Below are 26,328 nucleotides of genomic sequence, written 5' to 3'. Positions count from 1 at the left end.
TGTTTTTGAATTTGCTATCGTGTTTTTTGATTTGCTATTGTGTTTTTTAATTTGCTATTGTGTTTTTTGATTTGCTATCGTGTTTTTGAATTTGCTATTGTGTTTTTGAATTTGCTATTGTGTTTTTGAATTTGCTATTGTGTTTTTGAATTTGCTATCGTGTTTTTTGATTTGCTATCGTGTTTTTTAATTTGCTATTGTGTTTTTTGATTTGCTATTGTGTTTTTGAATTTGCTGTTGTGTTTTTGAATTTGCTGTTGTGTTTTGCACTTCAGGGCCACCATAAAAATCCCTCGCTGTACTTCCTATTGTTGTATTTGCTGACTCCACCTTCCTCATGTCAGGGGGTATGCCACTATTTTCAGTTTTTTTTTCACAGGTCCTGATCATCACTTTCTTCCATCCCTTCCTCATAAACATAGTCACATCTGTCTATTATGGTTTAACTTTCTCTACTCTTTTAATTCATCATGTTATTACTTAACTTAACTAACTTACTTATTACAAACTTCATTTTTGGAAAAAAGTCAGAAAAGGAGAAATACGGAAAAAAATTCTAACCCGCTCCCACGGTCTCATTCCTGAACTCTCACCAATAAAATAGATCTGTACGTTTGGGGAAGTGTTGGGATTCTCATGGTGTTTTCATTTCATAGATAGGACCTATAGTTTTTGAGTAAGAGACATTTGTTTGAAGACTGGCGCTAGAGCACAGCCGTCTGACTTCCCCATTGACTCCAATGTTAATCTCAAAAAATGATTCCTGATGAGAAAACTATATTTCTAAATTGCTTTCTTAACTCTTATTAAATAACATACGTGGACATCGGCCAAAGTCTTGTGATTCTCACAATCTGTTCATTTCTCAGATAGGAGTTATAGATTTTGAGTTAGAAGCATTTGTTTGAGGGTTGGTCTGAAGCTTTTTGGGCTCTCTAAAGTGAGGGGACAACAGGTGTTTCTCATCTAATCAGTGAGTAACCATAGCAACCCCATAGACTGTCAGAGGTCAAGTCTCCTCTATAAATTTACTAGATTCAAAGTTTTTGCCACCATCCGCTTTGGCCCAGTGGTTAAGGCACTCGGATCATGTGACGTAAGTCTGGGTTCGAATCCGGGTGTGGCTGGTGGTTTTTGCTAATTTTTGAACATTTAAATCAAAATCATAATAAGCCCCCCCACCACCATAGTAACTGGATATTACCAGGGACATGTAATGAGCCTTTATTTTGAAAAAAAGCCCCCCCCAATAGTAATAGGATGCTACCAGGAAGTCTATACAGAGCCTTTATTTTGAAAATAAACCCCCCCCAATAGTAATAGGATGCTACCAGGAAGTCTGTACAGAGCCTTTATTTTGAAAATAACCCCCCCCATAGTAATAGAATGTTACTAGTAAACATGTAATGAGCCTGGTTTTTCAAAATAGAACCCCCAGATGGTTACAGGATGTTCCCAGGAAGCCTGAAAGACACTGGATATTCAAAATAAAACCCCCAAATAGTTACAGAGTATTCCAAGGAAGCCTAAAAGATGCTGGATTTTCAAAATAAAACCCCAATATAGTTACAGAATGTTCCCAGGAAGCCTGAAAGACACTGGATTTTCAAAATAAAACCGGCAAATAGTTACAGAATATTCCCAGGAAGCCTAAAAGATGCTGGATTTTCAAAATAAAACCCCCATATAGTTACAGAATGTTCCCAGGAAGCCTGAAAGACACTGGATTTTCAAAATACAACCGGCAAATAGTTACAGAATATTCCCAGGAAACCTAAAAGATGCTGGATTTTCAAAATAAAACCCCCATATAGTTACAGAATGTTTCCAGGAAGCCTTTAAGATGCTGTTTTTTCAAAATAAAACTCCTGGATGATGACAAGACCTTACCAGGAAGCCCGAAGGAGTCTGGGGGCTCTTGCGAAGCCCCATGAAATGCATTGGCACTTATATTATTATTCCTCGAACATTCAACGTTTATTATTGGTGCCTTGCCAGCTGGGGGCTCCGCAAAGAAGGTGTGAAAGGAAACATTCAAGGAAACCTGTTTAAAATCATCACTCAGTCCGACACTCATTACTTCATCCAGGCTCCGACCCATCAGGAGAAGATGGCCTGGATAGACGCCATCAGAGAGCAGACATAGATGTCCACATTTCATTTTGATGTTTCATCTGTTATGAAGAAAACTGATTACACATTCCATGAATGTACAGTAGCAACAAACTGGGCCCATGATTTTAAATTACATAACATAGCTGTTGATCTGATCTTCCCAAATAAAAAACTAATAATTCTGTATTTAAAAGTTTGAACATGGAGGATTTAAATGTATTTAAAAGATACAAATGTAGCAATTCTTTTGTGATTTAAGTTACAAGTTTTCTTCAGTATTAAACACTAACATTTTTAAATCTCTCTATATGTTGACTTTTTAATAAATCTACACACCAGTGGTGCAAAGTACATATACAGGTCAGGTTTAGCACGAATGTATAATTTAGTAAACATGAGCTTAACTTGATTAATTCCATTTGATCCTACTTATAGCTGTAAGACAATAATGATGTAAAGTAAGTAATGAGCTTATAAATATATTGTTTAATACTCAATGTATGGTTCTCAATTGTTCTCACTTGTGAATGCTTACAAAAAAAAGCACTTTGTTAGGAGGGCTCTTTCCTAATTTCAAATTTCCATTTCTATGTCTAAATAAAAGTTTATAAATTTAGAAAAAATGTTATTTAAATTATCCAATTATCCAATATTTCTAAAAACAAACACTTCAAACAGAGCTGTGTCGCAGAACTTATTCAATATACTTATTATAGCTTAATATACATCAGACCTGAGCTAACACTCTCAATAATGTAACGTGTTGACTTTATGAATGGATTCGTTATTTCAAATTTTAAGCACTAGAGAAAGTGATATTATAATTGCCTGCTCCACTATTACATCATAGTTTCATACTTTGGCTGGAATATATATGTTTGATTACATTTCATATGGTATCAAATGGGTCCTAAAAGTCTGAGATGTTGCTTGGTGAAACTCCTAGGTGGTTTTTACTCAACTGCAGGATCTGACGACAAGAGAAAGTACATGTCAAGACAAGAAAATCCTCAGGAGATTTTCATATTGTGCACAACTGGAAGGCTCGCTGGTTTGTGCTGATGCCAGACAAGCTGCTGTATTATAAATACGAAGGAGGCAGAAGAGACTCGTGTCAGCGAGGGAAGATCCCACTGAAGGACTGTGTGCTGACTTGTCCTTTTCTAGAATGCGAAAATCGTCCGGTGAGTTTTTGTCAGACTCAAGAACAAAACGAGATTAGAAAAAGATTCCAGACAACTTTGTTTTTTCAAATCTTTTTATTTGATCAATGTAGACACTGTGAAAATGTATCTTTTAAGTAATTCCCCAATCAGAGAGGCCTCACTCGATGAGACAGGAAATGTCCTCAGGTTAATGTTCTGTGAGGACCTGAGTTCAAACATCTTCCAGCTTTCGAGACAACAATTTGTTCCCCAAAGAAGAAATAATTACATTTCCAACAGCAGTACATAAACACTGAAATAAGTATATATCAGTTACAGCACATTCAATATAGAATCTACTCTCATGGCTCATGGGGTGGAGTCAGGATGAGGGGATGGTTGAGGTAGAGGACAGATGAGAGGAGATTATGATGAGCACCAGCATGGAAAGAGAAAACTGAATATATTCCTTCTCTCTGTCCCTTTTCTCTCCTCCTTCTCCTTCTTCTTCGGTTCTTTGCTCTCCTCCTTTGCCTTCTTCTTCTTGTCCTTCTCCTGGAAGCTGGCCTCCTGTTTCAGGACTCTGCACCTCAGCCACTTGTCACAGTTCTTCTGCAGAGCTTGGAATTTGACCTTCCATTGCTTATGCACTTTCTGCTTCTCCACGTGCTGGAGCTGAAGATCTTTGACCTCCTTCTCCAACTCTTCCATCATGTTGGCCAAGTCGTCTTTGACCTGACACAGCTGTGAGATGGAAGAGTCTAGGCTTTTATCCAGAGCAGCCTTCTCAACAGTCAGCTGGCTCTTCAGAGCAGACTGTATTGCAGCTGCAGCAGTGTTTTGTGCTGCCTCCTTCCTCAGAGCAGTTATCTCTGCTGCCTGCTCCTCCATAGCTGCCAGCCTCTCCGCAGTCAGCTTCTGCAATGCAGCGTTTTCTGCAGTCAGACCAGTGTTCTTTGCTGCCTTCTTCCTCACACTGAAAAAAATAACTCATAGAATTTACTTTAAAAAATCTGAGTAACAATTTGCACTCATTTTTTTGAATAAATTTTAATGCTATAATCTTGAGTGCAACTTACTTATGAGAATGAAGTAAAATTTACCTCTAAATATATATGAGCAGTCAGAAATATTGAGTAAATGTTAATGAATTATTTTCATTTTGGAAAATAACAATTAATTAAATATTAAGTAACTATTTACGTAAATGTTAATTAATTTTCTGTGATGAATGTTAATTGTACCACAAATCACAATAAGATTCTTAACCATTTTCTTTTTTTAGGGCATCTTTAGCAAATTACAGTTAATACTGCCGAAATAATAATCAAAATGACAAATGATGATAAATGATAAGAAACTTGGACCACAGCCCACAAATAAGAACAAAAAGTGCAAGGGGGCAGTCTACAAATTGTACATTAAGACCCTTTCACATATTTTTATAACAAACTTGGTAATATCAACTGAGAGGGGACAGCTTAACAGGGCTTCATTCTATCTAGTTCAAGGAAAACTTAAAAAAAAAAAAACTTTCACAGAATTCCCGTACCCAAGCAAAATCTCTTTGCCTTCATGGAGGATGGCTACATTCTTAAACCATTTTTTTTAAAGGTCAACTTTAGCAAATTAAAAGTTAATACTGCCCAGATACTAAATATGACAAATAATGATAAAAAGAAACTTTGAGTACAGCCCACAAAAAAAAAAATACAAAAAGGCAGTCAATAAAAGCTACATTAAGATCTTTTCACAATTAGTTTTTTTTTTGCAAATATGTAACACTTGATAACAATTTGAACAGTCAGTCAAGAGAAGGTAACAGAATGCTCAATTACGCAAGGTGGAAGCATTAACGTGTTTTGGATTTCAATCCGGCTATTTTTGGGGACAGCTTCAGGCCGTCAAGTTCAAGGAAAACTTTTTGAAATGTCTCAAAAGTGTACTGCAGTGTTTTGGGGTATGCTAAGTTCAGGGCATAAATTACCCCCATGACCAAAGCACATGCTTTCACAGGATCCTAGCAGGTCCTGCATACAATTTACAACAATAATAAAGAAAAAAAAAAATAAGGAACATGTTTATGGTGACTTCATTATTGGGGTAAAAAAAGGATCACTAAGCATAGAACACAGCACAAGACTTTCAACCTAAGGGACTTTTAAGGATCTTGTTGCTCAAGATCACTATGAGTTAGGTAGAAGAATGACCGCATTTGCCAAGTGGGCCAAGCTATGAACAGGCAGAGGCTAATCTAATGGGGCATAGTACTGAAACTTAATGCTCTATGCCTCAATAGGTTAGCTTTAGCTGCCTATCAATAATACGGTCTGTTCTTTAAATCTTGTGCCTCTGCACAACTGTCCCAACACTTTTGTTAGAAAGAGTGCAGTAGCAATCAGTCATTTTGCAGGGAAAGGCTTCAGAGTTACATGATATTGATTGAGAGGTAAAATCTGATACTTCAGCAGAAGGCTCGGACAATATGATAAATATATTTTACTCATTTTACCTGGCAATCTTAATAAAGGTCCTCCTCTTTCTCTCCAAGATACAAAATGAGGCCACGGATGACTGCTTCACATCTCTCCTCAATGCTTTGATTCTGTGGACAGATTAACAAGAACTAAAATACTGAAATCTTATTGTTACATGAGCACATGGAGTGTTGAAGCCATCAAGTGCAAGTAGCAGGGGAGGTAAGAGTAAAATCAAATTAACACACAAAACAAGACGACATGTCTCGCCACAAAAGCTACACAAACACAACAAACCTGAGTCCACAAATGGTCTCAACTTGTGACCCACTACTCCGCCTTTAGCCTTCATCAAGGTGATGAGTTTTGGAGTATAGTAGTCGAGTTTGTCCATGAACCTCTGCTCCAGTGAAATTGTTGTTATTCTCTTGAATTTCTGCATGATCTGCATCAACAAAACCAAATATCAGGAACCATTATTAAATGCAAAATGAAATGAGTGAACTGAGAGGATTCAACTTAACATAGAATGTTAATTCATCTTAATATTGGACTGAAAATCGTATGCTAGATAAAGTACTATAAGTGTCTACAGATTCACCTACCCCATCTTCACAAAACAGGGCAGGCCATCTCTCTCTGAAATCATCTGTAGGTAGATTCGCACTCACAACCTCGAGCCTTCGAATGGAGAATGTTTTGGCCATTTTTTCTTGAATGACTTTGGTGTTCTTCTTCTTCACTTCATTGAGAAGTTCCAGTCTCTCCATCTCCAAACTCTCACTCTTTTCTCCTTTTGGATGTGGGGGAACGTAATTCACCTCTGCTTTCGTTGGTCTCTTGCAGTTTTTTGCAGGTGTTTACTCACCTGGGAGCTTCCTTTTCAAGGAGTTGACACTAAGCTCAGGACAAGGAACGTCATTCTTTCTCAATTTAGAACGGTGATTGCCCATCTTGTTTCGAAGACGCTGCAGCCATCCATACATGCCTGAAACTGAGGTTTCAGGCTCCTTCAGGCATGGATGCTTTTTTAACAGAGCTTCCACAACTGCCAATCTTTAAAGACAATTGGGATAAGCAGTCTAGGAGAATATGGTGTCAGCAAGTGTCTCAAGTATCTTTGACTTAAGGCTAGAATTTTTAAGGAGCGAACCATTGTTTTCATAAGCCTGATTTCCGTCCTGAAGGAGCAATTCAACATCATACGAAAATGTAGGAATCTGAAAATTTGCTGGCCATGCTGCTGTTCTACATTCAGGAGACTCTGGTAATATGACCGTGTCAGCTGAGCCTGTTGAGCAGGTGTTATCCTGTGAAGACTGATCAAGTGGCACTAAAGACGAGGCAGAAGAGGAAGTTGCTAAAATTGTCCTGGCCTATGGGGGTCAGTGTGAGAAGAACCGGCTCTGTATTAACAAGTGTGATTGTATCTTTGTCCTTAATCACATCTGTTGATGTTAGTGTGAAGAACTGGTTATCAAAATCTTTGTCCATATACATAATAGCAAAGCTTCCTTGGAGATGAAACTGATCTTGCACAGCTGCTAGAAGTTCGTTTACAGTACCAGGGACTCCATTTGGCAATATTAACTTGTGGGCTTGAGCATCTTCAAAAGTGACACGCAATTGAGTTGGGGCAGACATAATGGCTTTGGTGTAGGGGCATCTACAAAAAAAATGAAAAACAGATTAGACAAGAGCAAATATTGCATTTCCCCAGACCATTGAGACAGTTCACATTCGTAAGGTTACTACCCAATAGCTATTGGGTAAATAAGTTACCTGTTATAATACAGCACAATTTAGATTCATTTAGATTCACACAATTTAAGGTTATATGTTACCTAGTCTGACAAGCAGATGTGGTGTTTCAGAGAAACCATCCGATGCCCTTGCACAGCATACGCAGCCAATGGGTATGTGTCGGTTAGTTGGGAGTGCTCAATCACTTTCACTACCCTTGTGGCCTCCAACTTGAAACTACCAAAATGCTCCAAGTACCATGCACTTTGCAACTTCACCACAAAAAGTAAGTGGTCACGAATAACAATGATTTGTCATATTTCAACAAAGTCGGGCAATCCAGAAGTGGAGCCATACACCAAGATCATGCCAATACTGTAACTGGTACCCTGAAATTCTGCCTGTTTTGTCAAATGAACAACAGTCTCTTCAGGAAATTTCTGTGATACAAATTCCTGTATGTTCTCATTTACAACTTCCAATGGGACAGTTGATGTCTTTGATACAGAAATAACAAGTCTTTGTATATTTGATGGGGATGATACGCAATCATGAACTGGTGTTTTCTTGCCATAGACTTCAAGATGGTGCAGTTATTAGTCTGCCTAACTAACTTCTTAAAGAAGCAATGTTTTGCTTCAAATAGCATCGTCCATAAGGACACTAGCGGACCAAATGCTTGGATGAGCTGTGGGTAATGCTCCACAAAGTGATGTGTTGAAATCAGTCTCTCTTGAGGAAAAACACTGCAAAATCTTTCTCTATGCTCAGCAATCAGACTATCTAGGAAACCAATACTTTCATCTGTATGAGTAGGTGACATAACCAAAGAAACAACATCTCTGAGTGACAATAACAACTGCCAGGTGAGATCCTCTTCTGGTATTTTGGCACCGATCATAAGCGGCAACAGCCTCAGTAAACACCAATTTTCAGTTGCATTGCCACCAATGGTTCTATTGGAGGCAAAGTTTGGTGGAACACCTTGAGGAGAATTTGTGCTGTCTTTCCACTTGTATGGGAATTGTTTGATGATTCTATTGAGCTCTTCATAAGAAAAGTATTTTCTCTTTATTAGGATATCTAGACACAAAGCTAATTCCACAGGTACTATACCCTTAAGCAAGTCGTGGAGTACATCAGGTGGGTAGCCTGTTATCACATGAAAATGACTTAATCTTTGAATAATTGCACAAGGTCTTTTTACTCCACGACTGTGGGTGTTACCAGCCAAGGCTGTTTCAATGTCCACCTCATATTGCTGCTTTGTTCTGCTAGGGAAAGCTCCTGTCCTAACTTCTTGCTTCTGAAACTGGGACCGTTGTCCAACACAAAATCTACAAACGTATGTCCCACTAAAACTTTCAACAAACCCTCCAACTGAGTGGGCACCAAGATTATCAGCAAATACAGTGCCCTTTACAATTTTTCCTAAACATGAAACAAAAATGCCGTCTTCCTCGAAGCTTTTTAAATCATTCAATAATGGCTCCAATATTTTGACATAACCGAATTTCTTTACATCTGTAGCCTTGCATAAAACCGCTAAGTAAATAGATGATAGTCTAGACCTCAATACTGATGGAATGTCAGCAAATACCCAGTAAACACCAGTCACCTTGTGTTTCTTACTAGAGGTGCCTAACGGGTTACAAATTTCAAAGTCATCCGAATAGAGAAGCAGTGAAAGCCTTAACTCTTCTCTAGACAGAAATGTGTTTTCTTTAAAGTTAGAACCGTCACGAAAACTAGTATACTGACATGAGGAGTCACAATGCCTTGTTGACCTACTCTTCAAAACCTTTTCTTGGATGTCACTATTTTTCAGAATATGAGACAGGGATTGCAAAATTGGAATATACTGGAATGACCTGTTCTCTTCAGCATCAAGTATATATTCTATTGGTTCAACAACAGAGAAATGTTCCTTGAAATAAATATTTCTGCTGTACGCTGTACTGAGAGTACCTTCCTTACTAAAGGCTACACTGACAGGATTTAACTGACAAATGTGCGTCTGTGATCAGTAATTCTTCAACAGTGCAGCCATGATTTTCTAATGGCTCACAAACAATGTTTTTGATAACAGATGCAGATGCTGAACCAACAATAAATTGAAGCTCTTCAACAATCTCATCTACACACCTACTAGGCACATTGAATATGCATTCCAATTTCAGTATGACTTCGACCAAATCCTCACCCTCATTGAGGATTCCTTCATCAAAAGTAACTTCACTTTCCTCTACAGGCCATATACTATCCTCAATATCCTGAACAGGAAGTGTATGTGTATGTAATACTGTATCTTTAAAATCTTCAAGGCTGTGAGGATTGTTTTTCCTACTTTTATGTGAGGCAAAAGTTGAATATATATTAGTACTATAATCACAATCTTTGAAAACGCATTGAACTTTCTCAAATTTTTTCAAATGTGCCCCTAAATGTTCAAAATATCGCCTTTCAGTGTTAAAATTTTGTGAACTACATATAAGGCATGATAATTAAACAGTTTCCTGTGACTGAACAGCTGGAATGTGATCTCTAGATAAATGTGTACGAAGTGCCCCCCAACTTTTGAATAAACAAGGGCAATCTGCAAACAAGCAGGGTACTGACTGACCTTGACCGGTGTGCAAATGTTTCAGTCTATAATGCTTTAAGAGCTCTAAACGTTTAGATGCCCTGAAGTCACAATTCTTGCATGGCCATCTCATAAGTCTACTGTCTCTCCCTGATGATGTCCACAATGAAAACAGTTGAAGTGTACACTTCCCTCAACTGTCACCTGCACTGGCTCATCCTAACAGCAAGCAGTTCCCTGTGTATAAACAGATAGTGCGTGACATTTAAAACAATAACCTACAAAGTGAAACTACCTTTTTATATAACATTTTAAAAGTGAATTTGGGACATTAACCAGAAAACTTTTACTCACCCATGAAAAGCTAATGATGCAGCACTGTTCAAATTATTCCACCAGCTCCTGTTGAAGAAAATGTTGAAGGAAATGTCTCATTCTTTGTTACATTAGAAAAAAAAAAAAATAAAATAAAGTTGGGCTGTTCACCTAAGACTTTTTTCATTTCCATTGTCAAGGTTGGACTAGGACTGGGGCCCTCAACAAACTAAATTTATCCGGTTTTGTTTCATCACATTGCCCAGATTCAGCACCGGTTTGGCACTGGTCTACTCTACAGCCACCGGCCGCCCTGAGGCCGTTTGAGCCCCAGCCTAGTTAAGCTTAGATAGCCATAATGGAGATAGAAAAAAAGTTTACCCCATACAACCGTGTTTAACGTTAACGTTACCCCGTAGTGGAACAGCGCCATGTCACCACTGATTTTGATGTTTTTACCGAGTTAAATGAAGCACTCACATAGGTCAGGCTTATGCAGTTAACATACAAGTTATTTTAGCCATTAGCACGCAAGCCGCCATTACATGGAGCCAAATTTACTTTTAAAACTGTCTGTAGGCTCTGTTGGAGCAAGTTGTTACCATGTAAATAAAAATGCACTGGCGTTAAAAGCAATAAACGTTAGCCATCGTCGTGACATGAAAATCAAACTCCTAAAGCTAACGTTAAGCCAAGCTGTTTCACCTGACCAAAGAGATGAGGCAGTTAACGTTACATCCTTTGTTACTGAGGCTAACTACGAACAACTGCTTACTGTATAAGCACACCAAAAATACGACTTTCAAAGTGTACAGCAAGCAATAAATGAACTCAAACCAGAAAATAGAAAGGGAATACTTACGCGTAACAACTTTAGAATCTAGGCAAAATGGCGATTCCCGCTATCGACTCACTCTCCACTAACGTCTTCTTGTTGAACTTGTCTGTTGCCTCGACATGTCCTCTGACTCACTGCGCATGTGCAAATTAAGACCCAAATTTCTAAATAAAAGTTACTTAGTATTGTCAGGTGTAGTGCCTTGACAGAAATTCATTTAAATAACATTTGAAAATCTCTTGTAAGATTTACTTGTCCCACTCAGTAAATTGATTACACAAATGAATTGTGTAATTTTCTTTGTTTTTATTGAGTTCCACCCAAAATTAATATTACAGTGTAAACATTACTATTTTTCAAGGAATATATTTTACTATACCCCAGAGTCATTTCTGTCAGTGCAGAGCAGTTATCTCTGCCGCCTGCTCCTTCATAGCTGCATTCTCAGCAGCGAGCTCCTTGTTCTCCCTCTTTGAGTCCAGCAGGGCTTGGCGGAGGGCCTTCAGCATTTTGGTGACGCTGCACCCATTATTTTGGGCAGTATCATGAGAATGCATTTGTTCAAATGACTGAAAGACAAAAATATACATATAACAGGTAAAAACACAAAACACACTAACTTCAGAAATATTCAAAGATACAGAGCTGGATGATTTTTTGTCATTTACACACGTCTGCTTTTAAAGTCTGTAAAACTACAGTAAAGTAAGATGAAGAAAGAAATGACAATTGTGTTTTGTGGATAAAAAAACTAAAAACAGTTTAACCTGAAGTCTTTCCTGCTAAGAACAAAACTGTGAACAAAGTTCTTTAAAAGTATTTTTGCTGTGAAGCGCTGGTCTACTGACTGTCAATCTGTGACAGTTTAACAAAGTTGTTAGAGAAAAGATTCTCGTGCAGCCATCCTCTACTAATGGTGGTAGAGTCTGATTCTGCTGAGAATTGTTTCTCCTTAATACAAAGGAATCTTAATAAAAATGATCTTAATCTTTATATGAGAGGCAATTGGCTTTGATCTAGAATCCAGAGGTCTAAATGTGACATCAAAGGATTAGAGGACTGCCTGTTTTGTCATGTGACATGGACACACAAACACACACACAGACACATGCGCGCGCGCGCACACACTTTTTCTCCAAACCAGCCCGGTGGTGGTTTACGGGGACTACCCTTTCCCGAGGTCCTAGAGCAATGGGAGACAGGTCAACACACTGCAAAAAATCTGAAAAAAATTCAGCTCACTTTAGGCTGAAGATACGAGCTACAGAACTCTATACACACGACCCTGACTGGGTGGTGGTTTTTGCAGACATCGCTCTTTTTGACAAATGTGTGACATTTGAGGACACAACAAACAATGTTGGGACTTTAAAGGGACAATGATGTCACATTTTAAGTAGCACTTCATTAACATAAACACACACACCTGACAGAACACAGCATAAGGGGGACCATCCTTTTATTACCATAAAATTAGGTTAAACCTTAGATATTTGTTTCAAATAAGAACACGGTATGTATATAAATAAAACATAGATCACTTAAAAATAAGTGATCTCAATTCTGAGCTAAACCACATAATGAAGAATAACAGAACTTGAGGTTTTTTTTGCATTTCTTGGCAGCGAACTTTAAATAACTATTGCAATTTTAAACAGGATTTGCATAAAGCAAAAACATAATTTCTTAGCAGCCACACACGCTACAAACAAAAAACACATCCACTTTGAACTTCCATTAGCTTGTCTGCTGAAGTATTACTTGTATCCACTTTTACAATAACACATTTTTAGAAACATAGTGCCTTTTAAAACGTTGAGGCATCAGCCAAACCACAATGCAAACAAAAACAAATGAACATAAGTCAGTGGATTTACAGCTTTTGCTGCTGTGCCTGCCTCTTTGCAGTTTTTTCCCGATTTCTCACAAAGTCCCTTATATTTTGCATTGTTCGTTGTGCTAACACGGAGCCTTCGACAATCTTGCAGTGACTGCATTCATTTTTGGAGGCTAGACTTCCTTTGTTCATGTGACTTTTGAAGTGCCGCATTACTGCAGCCACCTCAGCCTTGGACCACATCTTCTTTTTCCCTTTTCTGGAATCCTTTCCTTGATTACTTTTGCCTGAAAGATATAGAGGCAAATATGTAGAAAACATTTGTCACACAAACAGAAAAAAAAATTTGTTGGCTACTTGGATCTATCAAAACTTCCAACTAACTCCACTAATTAATAGTCTCTTTGATGAGGAGACTATTAGTTGCACTTGATATGATTTTCCCAACTAGATTTGTCTAACTCAGTTATTCATATTCAAACAATGTTATTCATTCACCCGTCAGTGTTTTTTATGTTGTGGATGATTGGTGCATATTGTATATACTGTACTCTGCACAAGTTTTAGGCAGATAAATCTGGGATGCTTATAAGAGTTATACCATTAATAGTTTGAGAATTATATATATATTAACTGTTAAGAGAAAAACCCCAAGTCAAATCAATATTTGGTATGAGCACCTGTTCTCCTGTATACTTGGCAAGTAGGTTGTTCAGCATCCTTGGTAACTTTCCACAGTTCTGCTGTGGATTTAAACTCTCTCAACGTCTCTTCTGGCTCTGCATGTTATCCCAGATTGACATCATTATGTTGAGATCAGGAACCATATGTATAACACAGTGCGTAGGATTCACACTAACAGTGTATATTTGCACAAAAGCCGAAAATGGCAGAGGATAGTTCTTTGGGACAGATGCCTCCCTGATGGTATTGGGTGATGGATAAGATTCTCAACATCTAAATGTCCAAACGATTGCACAGTACTGTGTATTTTTCTGTATATTCTTTATATAATTAATTAGGAGTAATTTTTGGACAAAAGCAAAGAAATTTGCCACTGCCATTTATAGAATGAAATTGAAGTAAAGTAGAGAAATTGAGATGCACAGATGCAGGGGTAGAGAGGAGTATGACATGCAACAGAGGTCCTCACCAAGAATCCAACATTGCAGTTATGTAGTATCCTTCTTAACCAGCAACTGTATAATTTTTTGTTTTATTCCATTAAATCATTATATTTATCTGCTGTGTCTACATTTATTGCATTTTTTTCCTCTTTAATACCGTTGCTAAATACCTTCAAACTTGCCTTACCTTCAGATAGACAAGCAGTCTCATGTACTGTGGACGACACTGACGAAGCAGTTCCTGCTAAACACAAGGCAACAAAAGTTTTTTTTTCACAGGAAAAGGTCAATTTTAGCAATAGAAACATAACTTTAGGGTGTGGTAACTTACCTAAATCTGCAGTTTCCTGGACCTGTGCTTTGACTGTAGAAGGTAATGCAGCACCCACATGCTCACCACTTCCACCCTCTGATGCTGTGACGGCTGTGTCACTGTCATCCGACTCCCCCTCACTGTCCTTGGCCTCAGTGTCACTCAATGCAATTTCCTCAGGGAAAAGGTATTAAAACTAACATGAGTAGCTCATCATTACATGAAAAGCTAACAATTAATCAGTTTACAATTGGAAATTATATATTAGCTCACTATAGTAGTGTTAGGTAAATCCACAAGGGTAAAGGTAAGGATAATCAGAAAAAGGCTTTGGAATGAGATGCCAAAATTCACAAATCTGAAGCAGACTTTCAATTGCTGTGAAAAAGCCATTATATTGTGCAAACAAAATGGATTTAATACATTGTGTGCACACAAAATATATGATAGGACTTCCAAGGCTATGTAGTAATACTGATTTGGACAATGGAGTTTTGTAAAACGTTCACACAATATGATCATACAGCATTATCATAATACTATTGCAGTGCAAGTTGATAAACCACAATGTTGATTTATTTCCTAGCTCTACAGTAGTCAGCAGTAGAGTTTTTGATTCTGAACAGTAGACATTCCATATATTTGGACATGAAATGTGATCTGTGCTAAGAAAAAGTTAGTGACCAATGAACTAAGGCAAGTCCAGATGTCTTTGACTTGATGTTCAGAATAAAAAGCATACAACCCTAAGATAATATCCCTACGTGCTAATTTCTGTACGTACCTTCTATTTCAATCTCATCCAGAGATTTCCCCTGCAGGCTAGAGAGATGTCCTTTTTCCATGGTCAAAAGCAGTTTGGAAATCTTGGCCAGTTGTGTGGTGGGAACTGGTAATCTATAGAAATCCCTGTGAACACGGATGTCATGACCAAGGAAATCTGCAACCTGATCAAGTTCGTTGTTTTTTAAATTGAGGACTTGTGAAAGTGTGGCAACATGCTTCCTGAGTTGTGTCGACCTGAGGTGCTCGGGGTGCTTTGCTCCACACTGGCTTGCATGAACACGCAAACAGTCCTGTCCTCTGTAGTGGCTCATGGATTTGGGTCTTGCAAACAGGAAGACATTTGTGGCACAAATACCACATTCAGATCTTTTACTGGTCAAGAGTGACAAAGCATCTACCACACTTGGGGTGAGCAGAACTGCAACCTTTCTACCTCTTTTTCCCATGATTTCCATTCTGCTAAAATAGTTGCAGAGCTTCTTTTCAATATTTGACAGTCCCATAGCAACATCCTCATGAAGCTTTGAGCAGTCTCTCTCATTAAAACTTTTGAGGCGCATTTTTGAAACCTCCCCAGCACGTCTACGATTGAACACAATGATTTGGGAAAGCGTAACCTGTGCAAGTCGAGCATAATTCTGGGCCGTGTCTTCCTCCTTCAAGTTGTAAAAGGCACTTTCCGCAGATTTCTCAAGGAACCGATGAAGCATCTGAACATCTTCAGTGAAGGGTAATGTTGATGGTTTGTTGTACTTTGCATCACTCAGTGTGTTCAGGGCACTGTGGGACACCAACTCAGTCCACTTGGACGTGTACAATTTCTTGAAAATGCTCGTGGACTTGATCAGTTCTTCATCTTCTGCCATGAGGGCCCGACAATGAACGATGTCACAGATTTTGTTTAGAGTATGTCCCAATTTCAGCGCAAGGCTGGGTGTTTGGTATGTGAGTTTTTCTTCATCAAATCCTGAAACTTTTTTTACTGCTTGCACAACTCTCTGGAAGTTTGCAGGTTTAACAGCCTCCTCTAGGTTATGTATTGAGAATTCTGTGCGCAAACACAACAACAGACGTCCCATTTCACGAAGCTTCTGTCGTATGTACTCATACTTTGTAGGGTCTTGTCCGTGCCTGTTGTAGAGTGACTGGGCAAACTGAATAATAGAAAAGTCATTCCGCACAACTGAGGCAACCTCATCTTGTTTCATGACACTAAGCAGCTTCCACACTCCACTTGAGATCTGCTGACAGGACACAGACTGTTGAGCTACAGCCAAACCCAGTACTTTGGTTCTTCCAGGTTCTTTATCCAAATCTTCATTTTCTGGCTTGCAGGGGCATCTGCGGACATGTCTCCACAGTTCCTTACGAATGTACATCCCTTGACAGTACATACAGTGAATAAAGTTTCCTGCCACAGCTTCAGCTTTTGGTTTTTTCTTCACTTTCAGTTGTCCAGTTCCTTCTTTTAAAACTTCAGCGTTATGTCTAAAATTTCCTTTGTTCCTCATTTTTACTAATATTTTTTTGCGCTCTTTGGAGTGCTCAGGGAGAGAAAATGCATGCACAATTTCAGCATGTGTCTTGTGTGTTTTCAAGTGGCGTGACATTTTACTTTGTGGCTTACCACAAACATAACAGTAATTTTTTTTGCTCAATATCAGATGTGTAGATTCTGGTTTGTGTAACTCAGCTTCACCCTCTGGCTTATCATTCGACATTTTAGCAGCCTTGGTACCCATGTCATCTTCAAGAGGTTTCCAACATTTTGACGTGCTGGGTACAACTGGAAAGCTTGTGTCTGACACTTTAGATGTTCTGAAATCGGGCATTGCTGGATTTACTTGAATCTTTTCTTGTTTTGAATGATGAGACATAAAGGGCACTCTTGCATCTGAGTCTTCGTCTTCTTCATCTTCTTGTGACTCCGAGTCTGGTATGTATTCCTTATCAGACATATTCTGATCAACATCCGATATTTGGTCCGGTTCGGAACTTGGTGCGTTATCCTGATCTGACGACAGCTCACCCTCAGTACATTCAGAAAACTGCTGCTCCTGAAATGGTGAGAAAACAATTTGTTTTGAGTGGTGATCTACATTTTATAGATGGCAGCTTGATTCACAGGAAATTAGTGAGATCACACTGCAATCAATCTTGCCAGGCTTCAAGCTATGTGTTAGTGGCTGAAACCCAGTGGTTAAGACCAATCAGTGTGATGCGTTTTAAGGTGTGACGACTGTCTATGATGAAGAAATCGAGACGCAAACTTATTGGTTGTATTTTTTTGCCTGCCCTTTCTACAGTTTCTAGGGATGACTTACCAGATGGTTCTGTGAAACAGTGTAGGAGTTAATTGGGTACTCACCTTTAATTGGTGTTGGAGGTTATCATTTATTCGTCTGAGGCAGGATTTATGCCAGACTCCTGAACAGACTGCAACACATTTTGAATATATTACTTTCAACAATGCAAGTCTATTTAAGTTGTTCTATCATAACACTGCAGTAATTGGGAATACAACCATGTTTCCATAAAACTTTCTTTTGAGATGCTCATTTTGAATTTGAAGTCAATATTACTTTTCAATAAAAGTTGTGACTTTACAGATGTGCACAAATGCCCCCCATACCATTACAGATGGTGTTTTTATAACTGATACGTCCCTCTCCTCTTTTGTCCGGACGATGCAGCTTCCAAAAGGAATTTCCAATTCTGATTGGTCAGACCACAGGTCAGTTTTCTACTTCACCTCAGTCCATCTTAAATGAGCCTGGGCCCTGAGAAAGCGGCACTGTTTCTGAATCTTGTTTATGTATGTTTTAACTTAATTTGTGGATGCAGTGATGAATGGTCTTCACTGACAATGGTTTTCAGAAGTGTTATCCTCAGCCCATGCAGTGATTTCTACTACAGAATCATGTCTGTTTTTAATACAGTGATCCTGAGGACCTGAAAATCGCAGCAAGTCTATTTTATTTTTCTGCCTTGTCCAAACAACATTTCTCAGTTTCAAAATTTGATGTGTTTTCTTTATATGTTTTTTAATAAATATAGAGTTAAATGATTTGCAAACAGGAAGGCATTGTCTCAAGGAATCACTTGCGCTCTGGACGCTTGACTACACATCTAAAAAGATCAGTTAGATCCATTTAGCTCAGTCTTTGTCAGTGACAAAGAGGCAAAATTAACATCTTCAAGTAATCTTAATATGATAGACAATGCAATTAATCACTAGCTGCCAAAGTGATGTTGCAGTGTTTGATTTCATCATGAAATCTCTTTTACCCGTTTTTCTTTACAGTGTGGTCAGTCATACATTAGAAGACTGCACATACATCCACCTACTACCATTTGCCACATAATATTCCAATCCATTAAAAACTCACCTTTGCATTGATAGCCAAGCCACTTGAAGGAGGACACAGGTCCCACACACTGAACGCACTTGTCCAAGGAGGCTATTGTTGCGCACACTAGGCGATGTTTCAGACACTAAAACAAAAGTGAAACACTTGTTTATGTCTAACATTTGAAAAGCAAGATATTTCACAATCTGTATTAGTTTGTTTCCTTTGAGAAAAGAAAACAATGTATTCGTAAATCTTTCAAGATACTCATCAGTAACAATTAACAAAATGTATAAAAAGCAGGGCTGAAGATTAAATATACTATGTATTTATAAAGTGCTGTAATCATGAATGACATACCCTTTTAAATAGATAAAATGCACATGCATCTAAGCTGGGCAGCAGGTCAAGAAAAATCCATTTACAATTCAATTTAAAAACACTAGTTTTGCAGGATTTGTATTGCTCTGAATTGGTTTAGATTCCTTAGAGATGGGCATTGAGACAATGCTTTTTAAAATTAAGCACTCAATATGCTATTGAATGAGATACAAGTTTTGATTAACCATTACGTTTTTGCGCACAGGATAAGTTAATGTAGGTACAGAGCGCCAGAACAGAAGAACAGACTTTCTCCATGACGCATGAAGTTCACTGTACATGCTTCTTCAGTACAGTTGGAAATATCCACAACTGTGAGATAAATAGCTCCTTGGAGAAACATTCTTAAAACACAAACAGCCCTTCCCAATTGTAGAAAAGGTAGACAATGAGCTACAACCTAATTTTCATTAAAACAAAGAGCACAGGAACCAGCTACAAAGTGCAACACAGAAAAAAGATACTGTACTTGGAGGACATTCTTCAATCTTATACACCATTGCCAAAATCACTTCACACATCAGCGGTCACTTATTGGTTATACTACAACACTGAGTTCGGAATAATTTGCTATCGTGAGGATCATGTTTGGAGGAAGAGCTGTCTGAGGGGGAGCTGAACTCAATCCAACAACAATATATAGGATTGAGTTCAGGTATAAGCCCTGACCTGCAGAAGAGCCCTGTGCTCTACTAACGACAACTGTTTGATTGGAAATGTGAGTTCCTTTGTTCCTAGTACATGTTGCAGTATTCTGATACTTGACTTGTTGGGTTAGAATGATTACACTGAATTAGCTCTTAATAGTTACATGGTAGCCATACACATTTGCTTACTATGTATTAAGTTGAATGTCTAGTGATAACACATGACATATATTTTCTGTTTAAATAAAACCAGACTCCTCGACCAGCTACCACCTGTCTGCATAAGCCATATAACCTGCCATTGCTCTGCACAAAGACTGGAATAAACCACAACTGAAGTGGATTGGATTCTTCCGGTGTTCTACCTGACCAGACACCCATAGTATTCATCTTATTACCTGGAACCACCATACATCCCCTTACAGCCCTAATTAAGCAAATATTGTTTTACTCTTAATATTTATGAGTAAACATTTAAATATCTTTGATGTAAATTGAAGGGAATATTTTTGAATATATTTGTAATACAGTATCTCTTTTCAGTGTTACTTTGTAGACGGCCCATTTGAAACACCAGTATATTTGTTCAGCTCTCTGAATAGCTCACCTTACTAACATTACAAAAAGGTGTCACTTGTATTTTAATCTTTCCCTCATGATAAGATGTTGGTAGACTTTGATTGTTAAATAAATGCCACTATCAACCCCACCTGCGGGAGGGACCCCAAAAAACGTATGGTCCACCTAAGACATATTGGTGTCAGCGCTTAATATACACAGACTCAAATGTTACACTGACTTACTCTCTGAAAGACATCCTCTGAGATTGTCCTCACGTTCCATTGTCCTTATAAACCATATTACACTCCGGTGACTACACACACACACACAACCAATAAACACGTCGGTAGACATTACATTTTGCCACAATTAATGTCATGAAGCACACATCACATTTCACCTACCTTTTCAATTCTGATGAGTGGATCAAGCACCGGACTTGTCTGGTTCAGGATGCTTGCAGAAATCTCAATCTGGCCTCTTTCTGTCGTCACCTGTAGCAGATAATGAATGGAGGAAAAGTTAAATAAAAAGTCATATAGTGAGAATGCACCAGTGAAAAGTGATATTTGAGGTCTGGATAAAAAAGAACACATACTGCTCACAAAAAGCACAAGAGGAACCTCTCTAGATAGTTTTACATCTTCATACCTGCACACGATCTTCATCTGGGAACGGGGAATTTGTGTTCTCAGGACTTCTCTGAGGCATTTCCTCATCAATATCCTGCCAAAGAAAACAAGACAATATTACAAATATGTTGAAGACAGGATCTTCTCTGCGTAACATTATGTGACAGTCATCATGACTGTGGTTCTGAGTGTTTTGTGGGGGAGAAAAATGCACTTTGGAAGTGTTTGTAGTCACCTGAAGTGTCAGATGACTTCAGACGGCAAGCTGTTCAAACTATAATAATCACAGTTAATTGTGATGGATGAATTTGACTTTTGATTCCTTCTTTGTATTCTGACAACCCATTTTGGTCTCACTCTACCTCTGAGTGGTGGCTGTGAGCTTTCTGCTGTCTGACTCTGTGCCTCTAACATTTCTAGATTTGTTTTGGTTGATTTTAAATATGATCTTGTATTGCATGTCATGCATTACTGGTGACTGGGTCCAACTCTGTGTCATACAACATGAATACAAAAACGTACAACTCCCATTAAACTAACATAAAGATCATATGCAGGTTGTACAAGTATTCTTAAGTACCAAAGTAATGCCACTATCAACCCCACCTACGGGAGGGACCCCAAATAACATATGGTCCACCAAAGTCATATTGGTGTCAGAGCTTAATACACACACACACACACACACTCAAATGTTATCCCGACTTACATTCTGAAAGACATCCTCTGAGATTGTCCTCACATTCCGTTGTCCTTATAAACCATATTACACTCCGGTGGCTACACACACACACACACACACACACCCTCAAATCTTATACTGACTTTCTCTCTGAGAGACATCCTCTGAGATTGTCCTCACGTTCCATTGTCCTTATAAACCATATTACACTCTGGTGACTACACACACACACACACAACCAATAAACACGTCGGTAGACATTACATTTTGCCACAATTAATGTCATGAAGCACACATCACATTTCACCTACCTTTCCAATCCTGGTGAGTGGATCAAGCACCGGACTTGTCTGGTTCAGGATGCTTGCAGAAATCTCAATCTGGCCTCTTTCTGTCGTCACCTGTAGCAGATAATGAATGGAGGAAAAGTTAAATAAAAAGTCATATAGTGAGAATGCACCAGTGAAAAGTGATATTTGAGGTCTGGATAAAAAAGAACACATACTGCTCACAAAAAGCACAAGAGGAACCTCTCTAGATAGTTTTACATCTTCATACCTGTACACGATCTTCATCTGGGAACGGGGAATTTGTGTTCTCAGGACTTCTCTGAGGCGTTTCCTCATCAATATCCTGCCAAAGAAAACAAGACAATATTACAAATATGTTGAAGACAGGATCTTCTCTGCGTAACATTATGTGACAGTCATCATGACTGTGGTTCTGAGTGTTTTGTGGGGGAGAAAAATGCACTTTGGAAGTGTTTGTAGTCACCTGAAGTGTCAGATGACTTCAGCCGGCAAGCTGTTCAAACTATAATAATCACAGTTAATTGTGATGGATGAATTTGACTTTTGATTCCTTCTTTGTATTCTGACAACCCATTTTGGTCTCACTCTACCTCTGAGTGGTGGCTGTGAGCTTTCTGCTGTCTGACTCTGTGCCTCTAACATTTCTAGATTTGTTTTGGTTGATTTTAAATATGATCTTGTATTGCATGTCATGCATTACTGGTGACTGGGTCCAACTCTGTGTCATACAACATCAATACAAAAACGTACAACTCCCATTAAACACACATAAAGATCATATGGAGGTTGTACAAGTATTCTTAAGTACCAAAGTAATGCCACTATCAACCCCACCTACGGGAGGGACCCCAAATAACATATGGTCCACCAAAGTCATATTGGTGTCAGAGCTTAATACACACACACACACACTCAAATGTTATCCCGACTTACATTCTGAAAGACATCCTCTGAGATTGTCCTCACATTCCGTTGTCCTTATAAACCATATTACACTTCGGTGGCTACACACACACACACACACACACTACCTCAAATCTTATACTGACTTTCTCTCTGAGAGACATCCTCTGAGATTGTCCTCACGTTCCATTGTCCTTATAAACCATATTACACTCCGGTGACTACACACACACACACACACAACCAATAAACACGTCGGTAGACATTACATTTTGCCACAATTAATGTCATGAAGCACACATCACATTTCACCTACCTTTTCAATTCTGGTGAGTGGATCAAGCACCGGACTTGTCTGGTTCAGGATGCTTGCAGAAATCTCAATCTGGCCTCTTTCTGTCGTCACCTGTAGCAGATAATGAATGGAGGAAAAGTTAAATAAAAAGTCATATAGTGAGAATGCACCAGTGAAAAGTGATATTTGAGGTCTGGATAAAAAAGAACACATACTGCTCAAACAAAGCACAAGAGGAACCTCTCTAGATAGTTTTACATATTCATACCTGTACACGATCTTCATCTGGGAACGGGGAATTTGTGTTCTCAGGACTTCTCTGAGGCGTTTCCTCATCAATATCCTGCCAAAGAAAACAAGACAATATTACAAATATGTTGAAGACATGATGTTCTCTTAGTAACAGTGTATCAGTCAACATGACAGTGGTTATGCGTGTTTTGTGGGGAGGAAAATGCACTTTGGAAGTGTTTGTAGTCACTTAGGTGTCTAATGACTGCAGCACGCAAGCTATTACAACTATAATAATTTTAGTTCATTGTGACGGATGAATTTGACTTTTGGTTCCTTCTTTGTATATTGACAACCTATTTTCTACAATGGGCACACTAACTGGGAGTGGTGGCTGTGAGCTTTTTGCTGTATCACTGCTTGCCTCTAACATTCCTAGATTTGTATTGATTAGGATAAAAATCTGGAAAATCTGGTCCGATCATTTTCCTGTGTTGCACTATTACATATGCAGCTCACGACGTGAGACTGTCAGATGCACTCTCACTACTGCAAAATTGCATCAGGTGAGAGGAGCAGCACCATCACAGCATGCAGCAGAAGGACTTATCACTAAAAATGACTGTTTTTTTTGTTAATAACGAAACTACGGGTATTTGAACTTATCAAATATCAGCAAGAGGGAAAAATAACATACAGGCCAGCAGAAAAAAGTAAGAAGCAGTTAAAGTACATGTAACTGCATCAACATCATGAACACAACCACTAGCACACTGTGAATCCACACTGCACAATTGTTTTAGGGAGCTGGCAGGTTAAAGACCGGTTAATGTCTAGTGCGACTGAATTGGATATTTGCGTTCACACTTCCAGCTCTGCCAGCTGATGTCTGGACAAAGTCCAGAGTGCACTGCATGTGTGAAAGTGGGTTCAGTGTAGCTGAAGCAGTAAGAACAAACAAACAACTAATATGCAGACACGAGGTAAAAAGCATGCTCAAACCAAAACTATACTGAGGATATATAGTGTTTGTGTACTGAAGTTTCCTACAGCATTTCTTTCTGAGGATCAACATCACAAAGTAAAATTTTGACTACCTTGCTTCTCCATGGCCAGTCTGAGTCACCATAATTATAGGTGATCTCCTCTCCTGGACCTATGTCTCGTATTGCAAACAAACACAGATGGGGTTTCCCTTGCACAGTTAAGTACTTCATCTTGGCATTAGGGTTGATATGGTCATCATTTACAAGTCTTCCGAGTGACCCATCCTCTTTTGCTGCATCAACACTACAAAAAGACAAGTAACACTTAATTACGAATCTTTTCATTTATACACATACAAGAGCAGTATATATTAATCTGATTTAAGAGCCTTGATATCAATAATTTGAATATGTTCAGCACCAAAAGCAATGTGTCATGGAATTCAGATTTAGACGAGTTAGCACTGAAATAATATACTTACCACCACAGTTTTCCATTAAAATGGAATTCAAACATGAACACCTTAAGGCTGTCATGGTAAATTCTCTGTCTCCTTTCACATTCCTCTTTTGCTATAAGGTCACCTCGATATTCGCAAAGAAAGTCGCCTTTTTCAAAGGCAGCACAGGTGAAGATACCACGACCTAGTTAATACACAAAACCAAACAAGAAATAAATCATTACCAAATAACAAATAATTGATAAAAAGTTAGGACACATATATAAGTTTAAGATTCAATTTACCTTTGAAAGCATTAATGTATTTGATGTCCAGTCCAACTTTATCCCTTCCAGTATGAGCAAAAGAGTGGGCATCATCTCTTGGATTTAGGCGCCTTCGCCTTTGCATGACTCACTGGCCTGTGTCAAAAGCCAGAGTAACATAATAAAAAGAAGATTGTTGTTAGGATTATTATGTACTAGAAATCCAGTAATGTACATGTGGCATCTGAGCAGAAGCCATATTCTGAGCTCATAACTCAACATTCACATTTATATTTAATAAAAAGGACTTAATGTTTTAACGAAAATCATTTCTCTACATATGCAAAATGCAAAATAGGGTATTAACCCCTTTCTACAACAGAAATAGGCTGCACATGAACTAAACATTAACAGGAGGATGATGTCTGTTCCAGTGTAGAGTTGTGTTGGACACAGACTGAACTTAATCCTGCCTCTACAATTGAATGTAACATATAATCTCAGTGTAAAGAGATTCTATAACTACATCAACTCCATTGAACCTCTTGTGGGATTGATTAACCATCATTAGCACCCAGAAGGAACAAACACACAAATAAATGCAGTCTTTCATCTGCTTGAATGATCATCCTCAGTCTCTGTATCTCCTCCTCACTCACTGTCCTTGTCCTGCTTCTTCAAACAAGAACTTAACCTACATATATAACTTTACATTAACGTTAAGGTATATTTAAAGCAGCATCAGCATGACTTGACTATTGCGCGATAGCACACTACTGGGTTGACATTTCCGATCCAAGGTCCCTTATGACATTAACAAGGACCGGGATTTGGGATGTTTTCACATCAGTGTTTCTGACATATGATTAGTTTGTCATCATTTTGTTAGAATTCAAATAACAACCCAAAACAATAAACTGCTCAACCTGTTAGCTACCAGATGTAAGATCTTAACTTAAAAAGACTATGTAAGACAACATGAGCGCTGTGAGTCTCTATCATAGATCATAGATAGAACCCAGTCTCAGAGCAAAACATGAAATAGAAATAAAAACATGCTCACATTTCATCCTTGCTTTAGCTATGGAATAGTTAAATGATCAACATCAACATTAAACAGCATTTTTAAATGGCACACACTGCACCAGATACTGTACCACAGCTTTGTTGCTCCTCACTATTGTACTTTACACTTTCATAATAACAATAACAGCCAAATAACCTCTGTGGAAACGCTGATAGCTTACATTTTTAGGCACATGAGAAGATTTTACACAAGCAGACCTAACAATACAAGTTAACAAGAACAGTGTAGCCACTAGTGTGATCATCAGCTTGTTTAAACTAACAACTCCACATTACC

Source organism: Paralichthys olivaceus, chromosome 5 (assembly GCF_024713975.1).
Source record: "Paralichthys olivaceus isolate ysfri-2021 chromosome 5, ASM2471397v2, whole genome shotgun sequence".
In the NCBI taxonomy this organism is placed as follows: Eukaryota; Metazoa; Chordata; class Actinopteri; order Pleuronectiformes; family Paralichthyidae; genus Paralichthys; species Paralichthys olivaceus.
The sequence above is the reverse complement of the archived record's forward strand: the minus strand, read 5'-3'. Positions refer to the sequence as shown.